The sequence below is a fragment of the Anguilla rostrata genome, chromosome 8, assembly GCF_018555375.3.
Source record: "Anguilla rostrata isolate EN2019 chromosome 8, ASM1855537v3, whole genome shotgun sequence".
Taxonomy (NCBI): domain Eukaryota; kingdom Metazoa; phylum Chordata; class Actinopteri; order Anguilliformes; family Anguillidae; genus Anguilla; species Anguilla rostrata.
The window spans coordinates 22,265,763-22,287,021 of record NC_057940.1 but is presented as its reverse complement, the minus strand read 5'-3'; the positions used below and the strand labels follow the sequence as shown (position 1 = coordinate 22,287,021).

The following is a 21,259-nucleotide window of genomic DNA, read 5'->3' as shown; positions in this document are numbered from 1 at the left end:
AAGCAGTAGAACCATGTGTTGCACAGGACAAAGATCTATTCATACAATGTTATCAGCTATTCAAATTATGATAATTATTTTGTATGGTTTTGTGAAAAAAAGTAACTAGTTTAATTAATTTAAAGAAACAGTGTTTGCGTTTGGGGAAAACGGTGATGTTAAAGAAGGTAAAGACACTAGTGATGAAGGAAAGCATAGTCTTTATTACAAGGAGATTGAATGTAGCCTGCTTGTAGTGCTATATGGATGCATGCAAACCAGAGGTTAGTATGTTAATAATATTGTCAGTAATATTCTATAACATAACCCTTAACATTTAACAAAAGTTAAAGACAACACGTAAAACAGTTCAGAGAAACAAAACGGCTACCATGAACTTATAACTGAAATAGATGCCACTGCAAGGACTGTGAATGGGTTTGTTTACTTAGCATTCTCAGGGGAGAACCAATGCAGAGACGCTGCAGGTGGTCAGCTCATCAGCTGGGAAATTTCTCCCAGGAGAAATCCACAAAAAGAGGTGGAGCCGAAGGTGTGCAGTCCATTGAGCAGGGAGTGTAATGAGATAATTACACAAGTGAGAAAATTCCTAAAAGGTGTTTAACATTAGAATTTTCTTTTATCTCAGTAAACAGAGATTCCGTAACAGACAAAGACCTGCTGGCCATAGACCTTTATGCAAACTGTGGGGCAACAGGACCAGTGAGTAGGACATGCCATGTCTCCATAGCCAATGAGATCTGAGAACCCCTAGAAGTAACCAGAGAGAGTGAATAGAGCCTTAAAGAACCAATTTTTGACATTCTTATAGTGAGGTGGGGCTTAGTAAACAAAGAAGCAAAGTTTCAAAACGGGTGGTCAGGGATGGGAATTAACCATGAATTCCAGCTTGAGCAACTACCAGCGACAACATGCATGGCCTAATAATGACTTGACTGAGGTGGTGGTGGGGTTGGGGTACCTGATAAATGAGGTATAGTCATGATTTATAGACCCTCTTTTAGTGATATCTGTCGGGGTGAGGGGAAATTTTAACCAAATATGTACAAGTGTTCTTACAACAAACGTACATATCGCACCTTTAACCAAGGAGTGAACCCGGAAGAAAAGGTGGAAGAGTTTGACGTGACACAATCAGTCACAACATTTAAACCCTTCTGAACATGCTTCCCACTTGCTCAAAAGGAAACTGAAGTCCAAAATTACAGCGAATACATTGCAACTGAAAGATGCAGTGGTAGAATCTGTTCAGAACACCTCAAAGGATCGCATCATGAATCTAGTGATGTCCATGTCCCAATATCCCTTATGCTGAGTCGAAATAGGGGTACTTGAAGCATTATTTTAATATAGTTAAAAATATAACAATATGATAGATATTACAAAACAAAATTAATGATTTAAATGTAGTCAATGTTTGATTAGAAATACAAATATGATTCATACAGAGGAAAAACCAATATGCCATGGCTGTGCCAATACCTTTGCAAACTGTAAATGTATAAACATCTCATAGTAAGTAACAAGACGCTAAGCTTTGTTTTGTTATTTGTCTGTCTCAGCTGTTAAACCCTAAATTGAACATTGAGGAATCTGATCTAGAAGTAGCATGTCTACAGAATGCTGTTGAAGTAAGTGTACAGGATTGTATTATTGTTCCTCAGATGTTTGAGCAACTGTTAAAGGTGAGCGGTTGCACAGCTGTAGTTTTTGTGTGGTACCATAGCTCTCCAAGTGACAGTTTCTAAAATACAATCTCAAATTGTGTTCCTTCACCAGGAAGGACATCAATATTATAACATTAAATCCTTGGAAGTTTTTTTAGGCAGTCAGTATGTCTGTGACTACTGCTATACACCCATTACCACAACAAATTCCCACAACTGCAAATACCATTGCAATGTCTGTTACACCCCTGAATATTCACTGCATCCTTTACAATATGTGCAGTGCTATGTGACTGTCTGGCATTATCTAGAGAGCACCAAGTTGTGAAACCACATGCTTCTACAAGTAAAAGGGACAGGTTATGCACTACCAACAATTATTGCACAAAATGAGGCTTGATGTACACCATCAGTATGAACAATACTAAGCCTCACCATTATTGCATTCAGTGTTGTGCACACTGATGAGGATTTGGTTGCTGAGAGAAACATAAGCGCTTTATCCAACCAGGAAAACCTGGGCAGCCGAGAAAACATGTGTTTTATGACTGAGCACTGGTAGGATGATAGTGTGCATGTGGGAAATTTCATATGCTGAATCGATTAAGTGGGAGAATTGGAAAACATCAGGTGACAAATGTTTAGGCTTTTCTCAGTACTGCAGTCCTAAGTATGAGAGCTATACTTTCACAGTGCATAAATCAGAGGGCTACAGAAGCTATCTGCTGATGCCATATTTAATGATGCAAGGTGTATCACTCCAGATGACTGCGCAAGGCAGCATTCTGCATTGCTTTACTGATGAGACTTTCAAAGGAATGGGGATTCCTTCAGATTCCTCCCCATGAAACTTAGTGCCATGCCTGCAGCTGTAGGCGATTAAAATACCCAAAAGTTTTACTTTCCATATTTTTAGTCCACAAAAAAAAAAACTGAAATGGGTGGGTAGTAATTGTATGGGTGTTCAGAGAACAGGGATTTACACACCACATATTCATTTGCAGGTTGTATAATGGCAAAAGAAGGGCTTTGATAAAAACAATCTAACCAGTGAAACAGGATTTAAGTACATAAAACAGCGCAAAATGTGGCCTGTGGATAAGATAAGTGAGGATTTTTGACATGATTGGTGTTCAGTATGTAGTTCTGCACATTCAGTAAGGACATTGACTGCTGGATTCAGGCATATTTTACTTAACCACTTCACACTGATGGCAAACCTAGCCAATTATTTCCCATTGAAGTGGTGTTCTATTTAAGGCTTTGGGTGAGTGTAATGTTCAATTGGATGTTACATTTGCTCAGCAGTGTTTGCTCCCACGTCTCATAAAACAAAAGCAATATGATTATCATTCATAATACTGTTCTGTCAAGTAACCTTATGTACTCTACTTCTGTGTACACAACTGTACATATGTATTTTGTGTCAAATCTTTGCCATATTATCAGTGGCAACCCAGTAAACATGAGCATCAATTGTCACAACATCATTCTGAACAGTCAGTTAGATGATATTTCAAACATTTTTACATGGTGATATGGGAGTTTGATAACTTTTTCCATCAAGTAAATTAAATAACAATTTGAAAAATGTGTTTTGTGTTTACTCAGGTTCCCTTTGTCTATTATTACATTTTGTGTAAAGATCTGAAATCATTCAGTGCGACAAATATGCAATAATAGAGGAAATCAGGAATGGGGCAAACATTTTTTCACGACACTGCATAATGCATAAAGCACCTAAATCAAAGAAGGAAACGCAAATAATAGGATGGCTATATCCCCACAGCCCCAATTTTGTACATCACTCCTCCCCCTCCAATCATTGCCAATTATGATGAAAGGTTGGATTAGTCCCTTCTCAGAGTTTCTCAGCTCTCACCTGGACCACTCAGCTCCACTCCAGCGTCGGTTAGAGAGTAGTTCTGTAGGTATCAGTCTAAGTGTTATCTCAAGCAAGGCACGTTTTGCGGGTGGCAATAGAGAAAAAAGACCTGCGAGCCTCCTTTTGTTCTGAGTATCGTCAAAGATGACGCAGGAGGTGAAATGCCTAGTCTACAAAGTGAGGATAGGCAAACACACACATACACACATAGGCATAACGTGCCCAACATTACCCAGTCACCCCTGGTTCCCCTGGAGAACCCAGTAGAACAAATGGTGGAACTAAGAGTGACATCCATTTGGTTCAAAGTGTCTACAGCAATCCAGGCATCTCAGAGGTTGCCAGAGGCATCATTGGAAGTGTTTGGCAACCATCTGCTGGGCCCACACCAGGTCACTATCATCCTCAGCAGCCTAGTTGGGGTCCTCCCACAGTGTGAGGATGGAGGGCAAGATGTACCCAGGTACTCGAGCCAACTCCGAGGTGGAAGTCATGAAGGATTTCTGCACAAAATAAAGAACTGGGAACAAGACAGATTAATCTGAGAGAATGCGGTTTTGGAATAAAATACTATTTCTGCTGTGCTCAGTGGGAGTTCTGGGTTATCTAAGCGGTTGTAAACAGGTTGTTCTGTTGAAAAGGTTGGAGAGAATCCAATCATTTTCTTCTATATTGATATGGCTGAGGTTTAGTCAAGTCTCCTCCCACTCATCTTGGTCTACACTATAAATCAGTATGCAGAACCAAGTGGACCAAATCACTCTGCATTTGCTGACTTCACTCATTTTCTCTGTCCTCTTTATCATGCTCAGCTACCCGTCTCAGTTGGGTCGGTGACTTCAGGAGGTGCATCTGGGGGCAAGTGCACAGCTCAGTATGTCACTATTTCTTGTGGGGAAAGTCCAGTTGTCCAGGTGGATCAAGCTCTGATCGTGGCAGATTGCGGGGTGCATGAAAATGGGAGACTCAACACAAAAACAGTTGTTTCTATAAAATGACAAATCATGTACATATGTAAATACCATGACATAAAAGCTGATTGGCTGGTCGTTCAGCTCGCATTCATATTTTGATCTCAAATCCAAAAGTCTTAAGTATATTTCAAAAATAACAAATTTCCAGTCTACCCATAAAATAGCTACTAAAAAGTTAATGAAGAAAAACAACCAGGACTACACGTGGGTCTAACTAGCAACTCTTTATTCTCTGTTCTAATAATACTAATGTATCCTAGGTTGTCTTTGTAGTGACACTGTCTAATTTACAAGGGTTAGAAATGTATGGAATAATAATGGGAATATACAAAAGGCACTTTTTTGAAGTATGTAAATCACAATTACAAAGGCAGTCATAGACAGGTAAATCATATGTCCATGCACTATGTCTTTAAGTCATTAAGTCTTTTATGTTTTTAACAAACATTGCAGGAATGGCCTCATAATGTGTTTCAGTTTTTGTATTCAAGAAAATAAATAAATAAATAAACTTGAATTGCTGTTTGCCTTTTTTCTATTTGTAAAATGAAATGATAGACTTGCAAATGGCATTACTATCCTTCTAAGTGAATGCCGAGAATGTATTGACAGTAACATTAAGAATCGAGTTGCTTGTTAAATAACAAAATTGCTGTCAAGCTAGTGACTGCTCAGTCAACTCATTCTGATGACTTTGACTCTGACAATATTTGGCAACATTTATCAGGCTTGAAGAGACCCAACAGCTACTGTAACATCTGCGGCCCAGTTCAGGGGACATTGCAGCCGCTGCATCATTTTGTCACGTGTTGGAAAGCTGCTTTGTTTCGTTTTGCCATTTAGATAATGTTGTGCTGCCATGGCACCAGCTGCAGAGAAGTGCTGAGGAAATTTGTCTCTCACAGATGATGCTTCCCTGGAGCAGTTGTTGCTGTCCTGCCGTGTGAGGCATCTAAAGGCTGCATGGTCATTATTCACAGCAAGTTCCTGCTCTTCTGTACGGCTTCAACAGAAGTTGTGTAAAAGACATGTTGCCTTCACCACAGTGTCAGCTGCTTCTGGGTTGACACCAGTAAAAGAGTGGTAAATGTGCCACTGGCTGAGCACAATTTAAAATGTACATGAAAATAGCTCATGACAGCAAGTGACTACAGTTATAAGCTCATCGCTCTCCTTCAACATTTTGCCTACTTGTGTTTTTCATGAAGAGAAGGGCTTCATCTGCACCTGGAATATCGCCATGGGACCGAGGCCTTCTGCTTCTGCTCTAAAGAGGGGGGTATCTGGGATTTTCAATGTTCCACTTTTCAGAAATTTCCCAAATTGTAATGCAGAGAAAATGCACCTTCTGAATTTTTTAATGCCAGTGGGCCAGAATTGAAAAGGTCTCTTTATATTTTAAAAAAAGTGGAATTCATATTTTAGAGGAGCTTGTAAAACAGCATACTTGCTATTTACCGCACCAAAATAATTACAAAAAATTCCACAATTGTTCTCCAATCGTCTGTCTGAGACTGGCATGTATTAAAACACCAGAGACCCATATAGTACATTTATAACTGCCAAGGGTGCTGGAATCATTTGCCAACATTTTTGTATTTAATAAAAACCTAACACGGAAGCTATGAAAGGCAAGGTGAAAAAACATTGAAGTAAAAGTCAACCAATAACCAAGCTTCTTGTACAAGCGAGTTACTATCTTATGTATTTATTTATTTGTTTGCCTGACTGTCACTGCATTTATTTTTGGAAGTTCCAAAGGGTTCTGGGAAATTTCACGACCCAAGTTTACCCCTTCAGTGGTACTTGTTTTTGTACCACAGCCAGCACAGTTTTTAGGCCAAGAGCCTTGCACCTTGTTTTATTCATACGGTTGTAAGATGTGGTTTGTTTATCTTACAGACAAGGAAAAAATAAGAAATTGTGAATGTATGCAGTGTCTGAGGCTTTTCCAAAAGAATGGCACAGAAGAAGACAAAAAGCAGTGAAAGACAGACAACCTGCTAAAAACCAACACATGGAGAGGTGGCAAAACAAGAGATTTCTCTCAGAGTTTGGTATAGGTCTGCCTTCGATCACAGTTTTAATGTGCCTTCAAAATTCTTTCTGGAAAATGACACTAACAAAATTGTCATAGTGCACTCACCTCCTCACACTATCCCGAAGCTGGTTTTTCAGCCTCCCCCTATATTCTTTGGAACAACAAAATAAATCTGCTGCAACATAAGTGTGGTGCCACCCATTGGTTGTACTTGTAACTTACACAACTCCTACTCCTACCTCTTGTGGTATCGCCTGTTGAAATTCCCTCCCATCTCAGATACAAATCTAATATCTGACACATCCTAAATATATGTACCGATGATAAGAGCATTGTTGTCTTTGCATGTTTATGGCAAGCAAGGCAAACGTATGTAGAATGAGTTCACATATGTAAAATGCGAGTTGCAAATATGTAGTCTGGAGTTGCAAATATGTATAATGGTTTCACAAATATGAAAAATGCGAGGAGCAGTTGTGCTAATGGGCTAATGCTGCTGCATTTCACATATTTGTGACAAAAATACCTCCATAAAAGAATGGCAGTTTCCCGCTGACTTACTGAGTCATAGATAGATACCTGTGCATGCTTTATTTTATTAATACAAATCTTTCCATTGTTTCAGGTTATAAGTGGTTCTATGGCTGGAAATATTTACTGGATTCAGTTAGCATTTGTCCTTAATTTCATTCTACAATAATTAAAAATGTTATTTTCATTTCTGGAAAGCACCGTTAGGCAAGTTTGGTAAACATAACTAATACGAATACTTTCTACACTGAAAATGCAAAGGTCACTCTTTTTGTCATTTAAAGTTCAGAAGTAATGCTGACTGAATACAATTTAATGTGTATTAAATGTGCAAATATCATAATCACTGCGCAGGCTCATTTTTATGCAAAGTACGTTCATCTGAATTTCATCTAAATATTTCATGACAATATTTCTACTTTCACAAGGGCACTTCTTGCTTTTGGAATTTAATTTCAGTTTATATAAACCCTGTGTACAAAGGGGATCCCTGAAGACAGGGATTGGGGAGCCCTGGCTTTTCATTGCAGCTGCATGAGGTATTCATGACAGTTTGAATACTTTTTGAAGCAGCCTCAAGAAAGCTGCAAAACTGCATAGAAGGGGTCTGCAGGAATCCTTTTCTTCCATGAGCAATAGATAAGCCCCTGTAATAGAATACTGGTTTCTTAGCTTAAAAGGAGAGTGGGGAAAAAAATACATTGTGTGTATACAGTGAGAATGTTGCACTGAGTAATTTAATTAAATAAAAATGTTATGGTTAACTTGGTTAATAGTTTATTGCTGGTTTTATTTTAAAAGTACTTTATGGTCTAGTGTTCATCCCTCTTTCTGTAGTCGTCTGGTCTGGAATTTTGTATTCAGCTGCAGCATTACCATCTTGGTACTTTTGCCACTACATTTAGAGACTTTTCAAACCCTTACAGGTGAAAATTCTAGCAGTTTCAAGAACAGGTTTGGGACATCTGTAAGGGTTGGGAGACAGAGACCAAGCGCAACCGAACAGGGATCTTAATAGTCTCTAAAAAATGAGCACGCCACAAAATCTCTTCCGAGATCGAGGAATGGTAAAGATAAACGAACAAAAACGACCACTACTCCACAGGAATATCCCAACTAAATAAGGGAACCTCAAAAGGAGGACTCCGAACCAAGGGGAAGGAGAACTAACTGCACAACTCGCAGAACTGATCTCCTCCTAACTCTCTACCCCGTGACAATCCTGACTAAAGGAGTCACAGACGTGCTAAACCAGATACCTCGCTTATATAATTTTCACGAGATTATTAACGCCTATGGGCATAATTCTTGGGCATGAACTTTATATTAGGTGAAATGCACTGTTGTGTTACCAGTACCAGCTTTTGTGTGTAGCTAACACTAAAGCGCTGGCTTTCTGTGAACCCACACCTTAAGTAACGTTAGACAGGTGCCGCAGCTAACGCAATCAACACGCCTGCTAAGCTCTGAACCAATCAGCGCGGAAGGGGTCTGTAGGCAGAGTGAATTCTGCATGCCTACAGACCATTAACCCAAACAAGGTGACAAACTCTAATTAGAGAAGCAGGGGTGGAAAGGAATAGAGCAGAATGCTCAAGCCACCCAAAACCATGACAACATCAATAAACAGTTAAAATGGCATTCCTATCCATCATATCTGTACTATACACTATGCCTGATATTTTTAAACCAAAATTATTTTTTGTGTCCCAGACAAGGTCTGAACTCTTTCTCTCTCTGCTGGTTCAGTGGTGATATAGAACAACTAAATTACCAAAATACACAGTACAGTGTATCGAGAGGGAGAGAGAGAGAGAGAGAGAGAGGCGGTAGGAAATATGTGCAGGTGGCCATGTGGGGAGAGAACCAATAATAAATGGAGGAATTAATGAATCTATGAGGGCAGGCTCTGGCTGGGAACAAATATAAACATGTGCAATGTTAGATTTTGACAAGGTTAGGAAATTCCCTTTGGAATGTTCCCGTTCACATAAATCTCAGCGTTGAAAGAACATGCACATGTACAGGTGTGGTATGATGGTGGCTTTTCATGGGATGACCGATGACCATAACTACTGGCAGAGGTGTATGAGGATAGCTGTGTGGAAGCATTACTTTTTTGATTGACAAGTCATACTTGTCAATCAAATATCAAAGAGGGGAGATTTAAAATGGACAGCTATTATTTACTGTAGTTTGGACAGAACGCCAAATATAGAAAGCCACTGAAAGCCACTGAGTGTTCTTTTCTCTGCAGTGCTGTCTTTGTTTCCCTTCTAAGAAAACCCTGCAGTAGAGAGGTATTTTTTCCTCTGGAATGTAAGCGCACCTCTCACACTTCTCATTACACTCAGCATCTTATCTTTATTTTTCCTCCTTTATGCATCACTGGCTATTTACTCTGCTCCTTCACCATCCACCATCGTATTTGGAGTGATCATCTTATTTTAGTGTCCTTTTCAATAAAAACAGAATTATTGTTTTATTTTGTACTTGCCAGTCATCTTTACTTCAAAGTCTTCATGCTAACAATTAGCAATTCTAAACTAGCAATTCTAGACCCCAAAGATAATTTACTACTGCCTCACAACAAACATATTTCAGCTTGCACTGGCTTACGTTTTTTTGGTTTTGATTATTTTTATTATAAGGCATTACTTTCCTCACAAGATATGTTCTGGGATGTGGTTCCAGCATATTGATCTGAAGCCTTAAGTCTCTGAAGGCCACAGCAAGGACATGCTTCAGAACCATTTGAGTTGAATTTCATTTACAGTTAATTTTTCAAACCCTCATGCTTGCAACCAGTACTTCATATGTAGCCTTCGAGACAGAGTGACCCCATGTTCACACATTGGAAAAACAAATATATTCTGATTCTAGGAAGTTAACTCAGACCACTCCTAAAAGTAAACATATTAATAAGATCAGACACATAGACCACTGTTCTACATTGTACAGCTGCCACGGCTGCCAATGCCATAATTGACTAATTATTAATATAATATTAATAATAATTATTATTATTATTATTATTATTATTATTATTATTATTAACAATAATAATAATAGTTGTTTAAATATTTATATAGATTGTGTTATTATTGTTGTTATTATTATAATAACACAATCTATGAAAATATTTAAACAACTATTATTATTAGAATGGTACACTCTTATAAATGGTGTGTTTTTTTAGTTCAATGAAGTTCTTATCATTTGTTTTTTGACACAAGTACATGCAGTTAAATCTTCCAAGTATCGTGGGAGATCTGTCATGGGTTTGGGGTGCAGTTCCGTTTTTGGCCTCCCGGCCTGATTATTACCCCACTGGATTCACCTGTTTCCATTTATTCCTCCTTATGCCTTGATTCCGGCCACCTGCGCCGTACAAGGCTATTTAAGACGCTGTCTGAGTTTCAGTCCTTGCTTCAGTGTCAACTTACGTTCTCATTGAGCTGGTAAGGTAGTTCAGCGCCTGTTTAATATACTTCCTGTTTGCTCACTTCTCTAGAAGCGTTTCCCCGTTGAAAGGTTTGTATTTCGGTTTGTGTTTCTGGGCTTCGTGCCGGCAGAGCGTTAGGGCTTTACCTTTTCGTTTTCCTAAGCTACATTTTAGGTTCTTGGATATCTGTTCGACCCCAAGTTTTCCTTTTTTTTTTTTTTTTTTTTTTTGCGTCTGAGCTGCGACTCGGTTACGTTGGGTTTCCCTGGTTTCTATCCCAACTATTTTCGTTCCTGAGCAGTGCTCAGTGTTTCTTTTTGTTTCTCGCCCTTGTTTTTACAGGGTTGTTTTCAGTTTGGCTGTTTTTAAGGCTTGACAGGGAGTTTGCGTTTTCACTCCTGTCTTATTTTTTTCCCTTCCTTGTTTCCTCTAGCCTCAGTGGCTCATCGCCTTGGTGATAAGCTTCGAGTCCCTGTACAGTTGCGTGTGGTCCTCTGACACTCCCCCAACCCCTCACAAGATCACACAATGTACTGCTTCAAGATGGCTTCAAAATGACAATCCTTTAAGAACAAAATGCTAAGGACTTAACTGAATTAAAAAAAACACATTTGTAAGTGTACATTCAAAAATAAATGATAGCTGCAACAATTTTGTAAAAAAATTAATAAATGTGAATTATTTATTTGTTCAGGTATTTTTATTGCTATCATACAAAGATTCCAGAGTTATCATCAGTGGAATATGCAGTGGTGAAAATATGCAACATTTCCAATTTTGATCCATCTGTCTGTTTACAGATTTGACTCCTTTAGGGCTCTCAAACGGTATCCTTGGGTGATGCAATTCATATTACCTGCACAGAGGAAAGTAAGAACGCAACAAGGTGAATTTCAAAGCTCCATATCTCAGCAACCTGTCCTTGAGGGAAGTAGAGCTTGTATGGGCTCAGTTATGTTATGATACTTTGATCAGTTTTATAACTTTGTTTCTTAGGTCATCTTTGCCAGAAAAAATGTTTTAAAGGACAAAAACAGTCAGTCAGCAATCAGTCAGCCATTGCAATGTGATTTCTGTTTAATAAAATGTACTGTCTTCAGCTCAGTGTTTTTCAGTTAACTGGTATAAATAAACCATACTATACTTATGTTACAATTACATTCCTATCATTTAGCAGACACTCTTATCCAATGCAACAAAAAGTAGAACAGAACATCAGTGTGACTCAGGAATAAAAAAAAAAAATAAAAAAATTGTTTTTTCAAGCTGGGTGGTGCCAGGGTATTTGTGGCCTGTTGGCCAATGGCCAGTGTGTCACCACCAATGTTAAAAATCAAACCTATCCCCTTGCCTTTGCTGAAGAAACAGACTCATCTGCCGTTCTGAATTATTGCCTGATCCTTCTTCTCTGAAACCCTGAATGTGATGCATCTACCCTACTCAAATTTACTCTCCCAGAATACTCTTCTTTTACACTTTCCAGTCTGGCTTCAGGGCCCGTCACTCAGCTTAGACTCCTTCCCATCAGTGAAGCAGTTTCACTCAACTAGAGTTTCTCGTTGTTAATCACCTGCTTCTCCTCAGCAGCACTGGGGACCTTGGGCATGGCTCTTAAATGGGTTGCATTCTACACATATGGATGCTGGTTACTGCCAAGACGATCTTACAATGGATGTCTTCTCAAGACTATGTACTTGGCTGTCATCCTTTTCTCCTTTTAGAATGTATCTGTTTCTGCCATTTCTATGAATTGTCTGACGTTCTCTGATTGAGATCCTGTAGATTCCCATAATTCCTCCCCACACCATGACATCACACATGTCAAGTTTACAAGTAAGCTCCCATCAATCCCTCTGCAAAAAAAAAGTGCACACATGGAAGCAAAAGGGCTTGTTGAGGTTTGTAAAAAAAAAAAAAGATCAAAATTTCAGCCTTATTTCTTTTCACTGGCAACAAGGAAATCCACAGAGGGACCGCAGCGGTGGGGGAGTCCAGATGACAACATTCTTGGGATTCAGTGCAGAAGCTGAATGACTCATGGGGAAGAAAATTGAAAGGGCTATTAGGGAATGAGCTATAGAACAACAGGGAGTAAAGTGACAACGGTATGAATTGGGGATTACAAAGTGGCCCCACCAGGAATAATCTATGGCTGCATAGCTACTAGGACAGGGATTGGGAGCTCATGCAGTCATGGGGGGGAGACACCGTACCCGCCTATCAAGAGCCAGCCCATGTAAAGTGGGGTCACAGCTGATTGACAGGTGACCGTAAGGAAAGGATGCCACTCCACAATACTCTATGGCTACAGGCTTATCCCGCCATGTCTTCATACTGTAACTGATTATAAGCCTGAGCATAAAGGTGCGTTTTTAATTGATTTAAGTATGGAGACTGTGCTTGACTCCCTTAAGTTTTGTAAGGGTGTTCCACAGTAGTGAGGCTCTGTAGGAGAGCACTCTACCACCCTTCAGGTTTTTAGACATTTGTGGAACAAGTAGCCTGAGTCTTGAGAACGGAGTGACCTTGTGGGCTTACAAGGTGATTGAGAAAGACATTTAAATCCTGAAAGGATCTTTGTCGTGTAAAATTAATACTTTCCTGTACAAATAAGCATGGTTCTGGGGGAGACAGGTACTGCAACACATAACAAATGTAACAGCACTGTCTTTTTTGATTAAGGCATTGATTTTTGCTCATGTATTTACATCTATTGGCTGCACATTGAATCCATTCCTCAGCATAACCCCGTTCTGTACATCTATTGGTCTTGTTCCCAGTCTGCTTATAGTAGCAGTCATCGGAACCACAAATCCTACAGATTTATTGACAGGAAGACTCTTTGGTAAGATGGATAATGTTAAAATTTTACCCATGTTGAACATTTTCGTTATCAGGTGGCTTCCTATATAGATTGTTGACAGTGTTATTCTCTGTAATGATCATGATCCCAAAAAGTTAATGCGAGAAAGATAAGGATGGATTATAAAACATAAATCGCCATTACTCACATTCAGGAGTCAGTGGAATTCAGCCAAGTCTCTTTCAGTACCCACCCAGATAATGAAGTTGTCATCAATATATTGTTGCCAAAGACAAATGTTATGATACAAGTGGTTATGCTGGAGATTAAAGACATATCAGTCTTCAAAAGACCAGCAAGCAAGCTATCAAAGACATCATGGTGCTGCCCATAGCTGTGCCCTTTACCTGTTGGAAAATAAAACATCTTTGTACATAAAGATATTTTGTCAACATGAGTTTTTGCAAATTCTTTAATATAGCACATTTTAAGCCTGGTGTCAGAATAAAGATTGGAAGTGCTAAATTGCCTCAAGTCTGCCATCATTCAGTTTATTTATAAATGTATTTATATATTTTATAAATTTTCAACATACTGCCATCTTGTGTGCTGCTGGCTGTAAAATGATGGATGACATAAAGGTGACGAACTATGAAGATATGGCCAGGTGGTTCAACAAAGTTCTCAAAAAATAAAAAAAGTGCTTAAAAGCACAGCATATCTGCATCTTGATTATTTGTTTAAGGGGAAATATTCAGGTGAATATGAATTTTTTAAATAAAACATCTGTCTCCCTTAGTCTGTCATGGATATTATTGCATCAGTTGTGCTCAGAAAGTTCTGGGTCTTCTGGGTTCTACGCCAGTGATCAGGGGTAGATGGCTTTGTCTGTTTGTGATAAGATCCTGAAAGTCTAAGTCCTTGCCATTTTGTTTTATTGCTATATTTAAATTGTGTGTTCTTCCATCAAATTATCAAAATTAATATGTTAATGACACCACTACTTTGTATAAAGCAAAGAAGAAAAACACAAAATAATTAGAAGTGTATTAGTCCTCTGAGAAATCTGCCTTACTTCATAGACAGAAATTGATCACCATTGAAAAACATGTTCTACCTCACTAACCATATCATACCTTAACATCTGGCTCATGAGACAGAAACTAATTTCACTGTAAATCAAGAAGAGATTCCATTTCAACATTAGTCATACCTGAAATAATGCTTATATATCAAGAAGCTACACGATACAGAATATACATTTGGGAGCCAAGTGCATAAAACTGAGATAAATATGACACATCTAAGTAATCACTGGGGGAGCAAGAAATCTTTTTTTTAACATCTGTTCCAATAATTGCAAAAGTTAGACTGTAAGATAATTTAAGTTTGAAATGAATAAACTTGTAACTATATAATTAACTGAGAATCTTCATATTATAAGAGTGGTATTTTACAATGGGAAGCCACATAACGGAGTCGACCACAAACACCAGGCAGGAGATGACAGCAGGGGTTTATGAGGAAGGTTGTATAGGTGAGCAGGAGAAGCTGTTGCTCTATATACAGTGGCATACAAAAGTTTGGGCACCCCTGGTCAAATTGCAAATAGTTTGTTGAATATCTGAGTGAAGTCAACACAACTCTGCAGGGTACAAACTTAAACATTATTGTCAAATGTCATGTACAATTACTATGTATTTCAGAATGTAATAGTTTAAAAGAAGTAAAATGGTACATGTGGCAATGTGCAAATGTTTAGGCGCCATTCCAGTTGATACATTTAATACAGTCTCAAAATTTGATTGACTCATTAGGCCTCAAATTGACCCAGGTGAAGATAACCCCAGAGCTTAATAAATACCCTTTTAGCTGCTCAGGGTGTTGTGCTAACTCAACAACCATGGCCTCCTCTTAGCATATGATAACTGATAAAGACAATTGACTCAGGCAAAGCAGAGGAAAGCTACAAGAAGGTATATAAATGCTTCCAGCTTGGAACTCCCACTGTCCGTAACTTAATTAAGAAAGAGAAGTTAAGGGGAGCTGTAAAGCTGGAAGACCAAGAATCTCAGAAGTATGCAACATATGGGACACTGTCTGAAGTATGCAATGCAACACTTAGATAAGCCTTTTGAAACAGAAACTTTTTGAAAAAAAGTGCCATGGACTAATGAAACAAAAATGGAACTCTTTGGCCACAAAAAAAACAAAACAAAAAAAAACAAAAAACAGAGGCAGAATTTGAAGATAAGAACACCTTGGCTTGCCATTTGCCTCACCAGCCACTGTGGCTAGTGGTTTTCCAAAGTCACTAGCCACTCAGCATTGTTGTATACTTTTTAGAAATCTGAGGCAATTTTGTCATGGGAACATACCTGCAGTTTCAAGAATTTTAATACTTTTATTGTGTTTATGTATGTTACAAGATGCATTGGAAGGCAAAAAAACAAGCATGTTTTTCTTTAATTTATTAAATATTGAAGACACTGCACTGATAAATAAATAAATAAACACATATCCTAACACAAAATACTTTTTCCCAATTGCAGCTGACCACATCAAGCCAAACAAAAACCCTTCTCCCTGGGAAATCTCCACCTACAAACTACTTAAGGCCTTTTTTATCGCTCTCCACTCTGCCTGATTACTGATTTCAAACAGGTGCACCCCATTACCCTAAGTACCCCACCCCACTTTACTTTCCACAGGCAGTTCATAGTTCACTCCGACGTTATCACACATTGTCATCTAAAAGCCTTTTTATAATCATTTTCATTAACCTTACGCCCTCAAGTCACAACAATCCAGTGCCAACTTTTTTTCTTTTTTTTTCAAGCAATGGCAGATTTTTAAGCCACATATTTGGTAAAAAATAAATGAATAAATAAAATAAACTCAACAGTGGAGAAATGCTTAGTTTTAATGATGGCAGATTTATTTGATATTTCAGGCCCCAACCTGCCAAAAGATGTGCCATGGGCATTCTAGCATTACATATTACATACAATTCACACATTTCTGGGATAATTAATCAGCACCACTAATGAAGAAAAAAAAGGTACACCACATCTTAGTTAATTCATTACATTGCATTAATGTAGAAGACATTACTATCCAGACTGACTTACAGTGAGCTTGCTGACAACATTCCAAAACCAACAAGCATATACAACTGGCAAAATAAAGGTAACACCTACCACAGTATCCCCCCTCTGCAAAGTTCTTGACAGATAGTTAATGATGAAACTGCCAGCTCATACCATAAATTGACATTTGCCATCAACTGATTCAGAGCTGCTGACCTGTTTTGCCTTGCCTCCAAATAATACACAGACATTACGGTGGAGAAGTATCGACAACAGTTGCCCCTAGTTGACAGTGCCTTTCCCTCAGACGTCAATGCTAATATCATCTTAGCCACTGTTCTCGTGAAACAACAACACGTTCAGCATTCTTAAGCCGCGTTTCCACCACAGGAACTTTACCCCGGAACTAGGAACCTTTTGAGGAACTCAGTGTGTTTTGACCCCAGGAACTAGGGTCTAAATTAAGTTCCGCATACTTTATTTTACCCCCCAAAAAGTCCCTCGGGGGTAGTACTTTCCAAAAGTACCGGAACCTTTGGGGTGGGGTGCAAGCACGGAAAATTTCTGATTGGTCGACTACTTGCAGTGTTTTATTTCAACCACTATTTTTAAATATCTGCAGCCGCAAACATATTTATTTTCATAACTTGTAATCAAACTTGTATGTTATGCGGCGCAGTAACCTACTTTTGGTTATAGCCTGCCGACGTCTTGGAATTATAACGTGTGCTCTTCTGTTCTTTTCTTGCTTTAATATTTGTTTTATAAAATGCTAAGCATTCGTGCTGGGACAGCATATTACGTACCAAAACATTCAAACGGTTTAATTCGGTTGCTGAATATTTTCTTCCGGATTTTCTTTGTTAGACCGTTGTAATTGACGTTTGATACAGTTATGTGAGGTATGCGGTAGTTCTGCGTAATTTACATTGGTGATACAGTAAAAGCAAACTGGAAATCACCTTCTGCACTTTTTGTCAGGGTAAAATAACAGGTTAATTCTAGTAATCGTCCCATTTGCTTTTTCAGACTGCCGTAATTTAAATTTTTTACCATTCTTCAATTCCACAAAAAGACCAGGAAGACTATGGACTAATTTATGGTGCATGGTTCGCATCTGGAGGGCACACTTTGCTGCTCGACTAGTTACAATCTGACTATTGGCCTGTTATATCCTATTTGTTGCAAAACAACGGTCCAAGTTCAACTACCAACGACAGTTTTGCTTGACAACGGTAAAATATGCCCAAACGGCTGCGGAAGAATATTTCAATTTCAGGTGATTAAATTGATAAAAATCAATAAATACAAAAGTAACCATATATAGTCATTGTTGGTAACCCGTTGTATATAAGTGGAATAAACCCCTCCGGGCTGTCCCGGTTATTAGAAAATAATGTAGGCTACTTCGGTGGTAGTATGGGGTTACAGAAGAAATCATAGGACAGATGGCCCGACGACAACGTCGCTTTTTCATACGTCAGTGGGCTAATTTGCCTAATCTTCGCGGGACTTTAGACCGCAGTGGAAACGCAGACAACAATGAGCTGAAGGAACCTTTTAGTTCCTTGAAAAGTAGTTCCGGGTACTTTTTGTGGAAATGTGGCTTTAGTCACTGAAGTTTCGGCCAAACATGGTCCAACAACCACCCATCTTTCAAAGTCACAAAGAACAAATTTGGTTGCAGAAAATTTACGTTGATGGGGTGGTAAATTTAGCAGGTTGTTTACTTAGAATGGGCAGGCAAAGTAACACAGGCATAGTTTATTCATTTTCATGTGGCCGCCACAATGTAGACATGTTTTGTGCATGTATAGTGCTGTGAAAAAGTATTTGCCCATTCATGATTTCCTCTATCATTGCATTTTTGTCACACTGAATGGTTTAAGATCTTTAGACAAAATGTAATATTAGACAAAGGGAACCTGAGTAAATGCAAAACACATTTTTACAAAATGATTTAATTTATTTAATGATACAAGTAATCAAACACCCATATCACCAATGTGAAAAAGTCATTGCCCTCTTAAACTTAACTGCATGCAACACCTTTAACATCAATAACCAGAACCAAATGCTTCATATAATTTGATATCAATCTTTCACATCACTGTGGAATTTTAGCCTACTGTTCTCTGCAGAACTGCTTGAATTCAGATATATCGGTAGATTTGAGGATGAACTGCTCATTTCAGGTCCAGTGACTGCATCTCTTTTGGGATCAAGTCAGGACATTGACTAGGCCTCTCTAAAACTTTAATTTTGTCTCTTTTCAGCCATAAAGATGCAGACTTGCTGTTGTGTTTTGAATCATTGCTTTACTGCGTATCATATTTACACTTCAGCTTTAGGTCATGGGCAGACGACCGGGCATTCTCTTTTATGGTAGACTATAATTCATGGTTCCTTCAATAATGGCAAGTTCTCCTGGTCCAGAGGCATCAAAACATCCCAACACCATCACAATACCATCACCATGTTTGACTGCTGGTATGATGCTCTTATTGTGAATGGTGCTGGAGTCGCATATTCATTTTACATTAATAGTGTGTGTTTTTCTGTTGCACAACACATTCTCAGTTTCAGATGGGGGGATCAACTGAACATGTGTCTCATCAATTTCTCCTAGTGCATTTGGGAATGCCACTATATCATATAATCCCTGTTTAATTTCATTGACAGCATCTTGGTTATTTGTGAAGCCTATATGATTCTGTATTGTTCACACGAGTGAATTCAGCACTTGTGGAAGTGCAGGTGATAATGCTGACTGTGACAAGCCATCATGTGAACCGGAGGCCAAGAAATAAAGAGTGGCCAGAAATTTTGGTGCTGCAGGGATTGCACATCTCTTCCTGGTTTTTGGTTCCAGATGATTTTTTATTTCCTCAAGCAAATCAAATTTATTATAAATTAGCAGTTTATAAGTTGAGAATGTTTTCTTCTGACAGTGCATAAACGTATACGCACTGAAACCCTCTCCTTCTTAACAAGTCAGTTGTCGCTGATGACTTCTCTTATCCAGAACTATTGCACAGTTAAGGCATGCTTTTTCACATGCATTAAATTGCATGTGCAGTCACCAATGACTTAATTACCACCAGCCTTGGTAAATTGGATTCAGTGGTTTATTTCCAAAATTTCCTCCCAATGTTTTACACACAGAAAGGGAAACTCCTATAAATGATAGCCCATCATTTTCCTCTTATCATATGCATATGACCACTGCACCTGTATAGTAAATCTCAACTGAGGGTTTGCGCTGGGACAAACTGTTTCTAGATCTGCACCCTTATTCTTCAAGACATGGTAGCCAGAAAAATAGACAACTAGGTCTGCCCGGCATTTTATACAAAAGCCTGAGCCTCAAATTGCTCAATTAACCCAGAAACCACACTTGCATGGAAGCATCTGATTTTGTTATATTTTGTATCCTTTGTTTATTCAAGAGTTTATTTTATTTTTACGGTTGCCTATGACATTATTGAACACAAGCAAATTAACTATGCTAAGAACGGTAACCCCTAGAATCATAGACACCCATTTTAATATGTTGTCATTCAACTCTACAACTCCTGAACACACACCCGAGTTACCTGCTACAGTGCTCATTAGGGAAAAAGACCTAAAGTACAGGTGTGCATGGATGCATGTAAATGCTACCTGGGAGCAGTTAAGTCTTTTGCATTTGGCTGAGTTGTGATTTACAAGCTGCTGTTATCTGTATGATTTCCTGCAAACTGATGACTATGGAGCAAGCGTAGGGTGACTGGAACTTTGTTTCACTTATCATGTCTGGGTGTGCATTATTGTTATTTAAGAACAAAACTGTGCACCTTGATCTGACTGTTTTTATAGTGCTAGTTCAAAACAGCTCCATTTTCAGTACCTGGATGCCGGGTGTAGACCTCACAGTTCTGACTGTGGTCTCTATTTCGGTGTCTTGACACAAATCTATTTGATTTGTCTGGTCTTTTACATCACTCATATTACTTCAGGTGGTGTGCATTATAGACTTGCTTTCCCCCTCTCTCCACTCCACAATCTCTCTCTTGGCATTGGGATGGTCACCTGGCTCTCTCAGGGACGCAGACAATGCGATAGTGAAGGGTTTAGTTTCAATTATTGTTTAAATAAAATTGATGCACTCTTTTCACTAGAACAATTTTGTACTTTGATAAATCAATGTCTTAAGTGATTAGATGTAAACGAAAAGGGGAGGAGGCTAAATACAGAACAATGTGGTACACCTGCATGGGTGCAAGATAATCTGTGAAACCCCAGGAGACCCTAAATGACGATCCCCGGATTTAGGATTCAATCAATTTTATAGCTGTGCTTAAGATCCTGAGTGTAGTGAGGGTGGAGTGGGGAGCTGGTACTCTACAGTGTCAAAAGCAGAACGGTCCAGTAGAATTTGGACAGAGAGTGAAGATGGTTTAGCTGACAGAACTACTTCAGTGATGGAAAGGATGGAAGGAGGTTCTTACCTCTGGGAAGGAACTGACTATGATATATTGCTCGCCATTGGACCGGGTGGTCTGTAAATAACAACAATTTACATTCTAGACAGGTTAGTGATGAAAACAGGTTGAAAATCAATTGCGGAAATGGGGAGATGAGAGCAAAGAATTTCCGAGACTTTCTCCACTGCGCTGGAGAAAGATGTGGCAGTGGAAAGAGCTGCAGGGGTTGAAGTATTATCTGGGGTTATCCAGGTGTTTGCTAGGACAAGGAATTAGAGGGAAAGCGGGGAAGCATAAGCCTTGATGAAGTCAGCCTTGATGGTAAACTGACAGTTCCATAGACCCCCTACAATGATGG

General features: G+C 38.8%; 1 long non-coding RNA gene across 3 annotated transcripts; it reads left to right on the top strand.

The window, feature by feature from the left end:
• The first annotated feature begins 10,539 nt into the window (after positions 1-10,539).
• Positions 10,540-13,230, top strand: LOC135260356 (uncharacterized). Of its 3 annotated transcripts, none has more exons than XR_010331541.1 (4): positions 10,540-10,632; positions 10,977-11,156; positions 11,344-11,429; positions 12,501-13,230. It is a non-coding gene; the product is annotated as an uncharacterized LOC135260356 (long non-coding RNA). The 3 variants fall into 3 exon arrangements; XR_010331540.1 differs by lacking the exon at positions 12,501-13,230 and adding an exon at positions 12,131-12,409; XR_010331542.1 differs by lacking the exon at positions 12,501-13,230 and adding an exon at positions 11,540-11,660.
• The last annotated feature ends 8,029 nt before the right edge of the window (positions 13,231-21,259 follow it).